Below are 5,038 nucleotides of genomic sequence, written 5' to 3' on the forward strand. Positions count from 1 at the left end.
AGGGTTGACGGAGGGCGAGGCCAGCGGCAGTAGCGCGGCCAAGCAGAGGAGGAGGAGGAGGAAAGGGCGGGCAAGGATGCATCGAATCACCCGGGGCGGCCTTGAGGACGAGGAAGGTCTGGAGGACTATAGAGGCTAGCAGCTCGTGGAGTGATGACTGATGAGGGAGGTGATGGAGAAGGAGAGAAATAGAGGAGGGGACGGAGTAGAGAGGGGAGGGGGGGCGCTCCTGACAGGTGGGGCCCACCCGTCAGTCCAAGTCAGTGACCCACACACAGCGCCACTATGTAAACCATGGCCACGCTGGAATCCACGTAGGCAATACCACCCCAGGGGGTTTCCTGCCCTATTTTCAAAAGTTTAATGTGTTGGTCACCCGGTTTTATAGTTCGGGGTGTAGGTTAGACACATGTTCAAACTTCAGGGGGTTAAGTAGACTTTTTCCATTAAATTTTATTGGAGAAGTGCCTAAAATACCCATAAAACCAATACTCTCTTGCTCTTTTGCTTCCTGTTGGAGCTAGCTTATGTCGATAATTGCTCACATATATTTTGTAACTTTTTTTTGGATGCAATTCAACATGTACACCAGAAAACACAAAGCAACAAGAAAAACAACACTGTTCAGGAAATCCCTTATCAGTTGAGAGCAAGATGTTGGTGGAGCTAAACAAAGAGAAACCTAAGGTATTGATTATGAGGGAGATGGTGTAGTATGAAGATGAAAATGCAAATTAAATATGCATGAATCTACAATTGCTCCAATATTTCACAGAAGCCCTTAATGTTATTAAACCATTACTTTAGAGCATAGACACCTGCTTTATTTGCTCTAGTCCAATATACATGTTATTACATGCATGAACATAGGAAAACCCTTGAGAATCCAGTGTTTGAGATGGATGTATAGTACAAGTAAAATAACTGTCACACGTACAGTAGACATCATGTAGTACAAGTTTGGTTACACAACTCCACACAAGTTCAACTCATGACGATTAATGGTGCAAACTATGTATAGTCGGCTCCATAATAGAAAATATTATAGTTATTTGCTGATGTCTGCTCTGATGTACCAATCCTTCACCATGGTTTGATCTGATTGTTGTGGATGATCCTTCGGTACTGATCCACCGAGAGGTCATGGTGGGAATCTGCGGTGGTGGTGGTCATCGGGGTATAAGCCGCACCAGCGCTTGACATATCCGTATTTGTGCCTTCAGAGTTGCTGTTAACACCATTGTTATTGCTAGATGCCAGTCCTGGCAAACTGCTAGCGGATGATGGACTCAGTCCACTAGTGGCTAGCTTGCGTTCTTCTTTTAAACCTTTGCGAGAAAGTACTGCTTCGCTCAGGTATGATCCACCCTCCACAGCATTGAAGGCGAACAGAGCTGCTATGCTAAGTGCTATAAGAATTGTGTGTACCTTCATCATTTCTTTCACTGAATAGACATATACAAATTTCATAAGAATAATCTAAATGCATGTAGTTGAAGTCAAGGGAATATAATAAGTATGTGAAGACAAACTCTTATCCTAGTATACATTGAATAATATGTGTTTCAAAGAATAGGAGAGTGAACGTTCTATTGAAATATTATAACAAAAACTAGACAGCAGATGATTATAAGGATTTCTATTAAGATATTGAATTCTATAGTAAAGATTCACTGACCATTATTGGATCGTGTTAATCAACATATAAATAAGCAAGGAAATGTTGCTATCATGACTTCTCTGGATAAAATCAAACACTGCATATACTTTTGATGAACTGATAGTCACAAGAATATATATGGATAAATTTTATATAGATAAAGTCCACTGGAAAAGAAATCCAAATAAATTATCTAAAATTTTTTATGAAGCTGAGAACTTAGAGAGTAGACGAGCGTATGACACAAAAGCATGATATCAGACAAGGGAAGAAGATTGTGAGCCCTTACAAGTTGTAAGTATCGTGCCTAAATTGGAAGTTTGCATATGTACTAAATAGAGTTGTGATATATGTAGGAGAAAGATGAATTGGCATTACACAACCATAAGAGTATCTTCTCGCAACTAGGGTAGTGGGTTTTGTGCACGCGCACTTTTCCGCAAATAAAGATCATAAAGCACCCATCGAATATTTTGCCACATCGAACACGCGAATAAAGCGGGTGGCATAATTGTGTCGCCAATAACCACAAAATGACGGAATGGCACGCGTACCAAGGACGCGCTATGGTTATCCGTGCACTTTGGATGTCTAGAACTATCCATCATTCATATAGTTTCATATATAGATAAGTGTTCTCGAGACATTACTCGTCTGAAGAAAGATATAACAATTTTGATGTCCACTAAATAGGTGATCATGATTTCCAACAAAGCCTAGTAATGGATTTCCACATCTAGACTGTGCCATTTCTTATCAAATAGTAATCACTGTATGCAACTATGATCCTATGAATTCTGTTTTTCTGATATTATTCCATCTTCAACACAAAAACCTTTCAGCACTAGCTAGTTCTTTCCCATTCTAGATGATATATATCTATACCATGTTTGTTGGTTATCATTTATCCATCAATATATATTTTTTCTGAAAGCATAACTAGTGAGTCCAGTACATCAGTAATGTATTCCATTCTTCTTGCAGATATGAGCTACATCTAGATATGGGGAATTTATGGATATATAATGATTACTAAGATAATTCCATGGTAGTAGCAACTTCTAATTGTTGATCATGATGCAGTACTCTTTAATTAGCTCTTTGATATCATCTTTAATTTAGTGCTGCGATTTAACTAACTGCTAAGGTGAAAATTTCCTCATCACATTAAATAGGCTTTATTTGTACAATCTACACATAAACTGCTGGATTTTTTTAAAAAAGAGAAGCTTTAATGATCTTAGACAATTACATCAAGATGATACAATTATACTAAGATCCAAACCGACCTCTGCATAACTAGAATACACACAGTCTATAGAGTAAAAGAAACAAAAGAGCGACATGACAAAAAATCATGCCGTAGCAAACTACAACAAACAACTTCATCTTCAACTCCTTGCCTCCTTCATTACCATAGCAACACCTGGACTTCGAATAAGGCTCCCAAGACAATGCCACCAACGTGGAAACGGTACGCGCACGCACCACCATTGCAGTGACCCAACCAATTAAGGCCAGATCATAGGTTTTCACCCTATAGAGCAATTCTTCGGAATCCAAACAATGCCTTCAGCAAGACCATTGCCAGGTACAACTAGTTAAGGTCAGACCTTGGAATTTCTTTCTGGCACCAAAGAATTAGTACCGAACAAGTACCACATAGACAAAGTCACCTGGTGGTGCTCCCCCTTCTTGCCAAGCCAATGCTACCAAACAGACCAGACTTGGCCCACTTCAAACAGCCACGAACTCCAAGTCTAGCAAACCATCTGTAGCCTCGTCTGCCGCGAATACTATGCTACAAAGTGTCCAAAATAGATACGTGCATAGTCCACCGGAACGAAGTGCAGATGGAACCCGTCTTCGGAGTAAGAGAATCCGCAGATTGAAACCAAGATGACACGAGCCTCTGGAACTGCGTGGAAGACACATGCGAAAATAGAATGGAGATGTCGTCGCCAGAAGTAGTCGCGAAACCCGGAGCTAGCCTCTCCGTCGTCGAAGCTGGAGGCCCTCACGACGAGGAACTGCGGAAGCACAGCCGTCGCCGACACAGCGTCTCCACCAAGCATGCGAAGCTGACAGGATAACTGTCAGCAATAAAGACGACATGCAAAGAGCTATGTTCTATGGCTTTCTGCTGCATACACAGCTTGACCATGCAGATTGCAGTATTCAAAAAGCATCTCTAGAAGCATGCCCCCAATGTCGACAACTTTCAGGTTTTCATCAATCTGCGGCAACTTGTTTCAGAGAGCCTTCAATGGAGCTATATGCCTGCTCTTGCAGCAGATCGAACAGAAACTATAGTTTTATTTTTCTGACAACGTTGCCAGTGCTGGCAAATCATGATATCATATTTACTAATGTTCACGACGTGACATGAAGCTAGCGGTAGATCTTGTTGAATGATTCTAGAGAGACAAACAGATAGATTATAGGAGCTCACCACTGTGTCTGACGCATGGAATTCTCCAATTTTCTAATTGGCTTCGGGTCATTCCAGGCTTCCAGCTAAGTTAGACATGCATGCCTACCACGCACCAGCTAAAACGAAAAGGCCAATATAGCTAGCTCCATGAGACAATTATCCCACTATTCATGGGCAATCGAGTACACACCTTGCCTCTAGCATTTCTTTTGTTTACCACTTGCAATTATTGTTACCTTTATTGTCACCTGGTAGTCACCACAATATGCAATCTATTCTAATGATTCCATCTAAATTTCTAGCTACTCAAGCTGTAGTCCATGACCTTTACTAATACCAACATCTCATGGTGTTCACAAACCTAGCTACTGCAATATAGGTTCAAAAGAATTAATTTTCAAAAGAAATATTCCTCCTGAAGAAAGATCGACCTCTGTAACTGCTTCACTGAATATTAGATCATGATGTGATTAGATAGTCTAGTATGACTGATCAAGTACTAGGCCCTATCTTTTCATAGTATATAAACATCATCCTACATAAGAATTACTAATGTTAATCTTGTAGTAATACGTCGAATGAACATTTTGTGTGTGTGTGTGCGCGCGCGCGTGTGTGTGTGTGTGTGTGTATACGGTTAGGGTTAGGATTAGGATTAGGGTTAGGTCTAGGATTAGGGTTAGGGTTTAATTTGAGTAGTTCGATCCAAATTAAATCCCACCCAAGAGTTACTATTTGAATCCAAATTCGTCTGGAACGATTGGGTTCAAATACCACCCAAGAAGTCTAGAGTTGGAATTAAATTTAAGGGCACACTTCAATTTAATTCCCACACAATCTCACACAACAAAGGTTAAATCCAAATCAAATCAAATATTCAATTAAACAAGGTAGATGCCAATAAATCTAGTTAACTCCAAATACTTTCACACTATCATTTTAAT

At 40.3% G+C, this 5,038-nt stretch overlaps 1 long non-coding RNA gene across 1 annotated transcript; it reads right to left on the reverse strand.

Annotated features, from left to right (window-relative positions):
- Window positions 1-802: 802 nt before the first annotated feature.
- LOC120680627 lies at window positions 803-2,064 on the reverse strand. The gene is made up of 2 exons (XR_005677739.1): window positions 1,950-2,064; window positions 803-1,445 (listed from the first exon to the last, which is right to left on the reverse strand). It is a non-coding gene; the product is annotated as an uncharacterized LOC120680627 (long non-coding RNA).
- Window positions 2,065-5,038: the final 2,974 nt, after the last annotated feature.

This window comes from Panicum virgatum, chromosome 7N (assembly GCF_016808335.1).
Source record: "Panicum virgatum strain AP13 chromosome 7N, P.virgatum_v5, whole genome shotgun sequence".
Taxonomy (NCBI): domain Eukaryota; kingdom Viridiplantae; phylum Streptophyta; class Magnoliopsida; order Poales; family Poaceae; genus Panicum; species Panicum virgatum.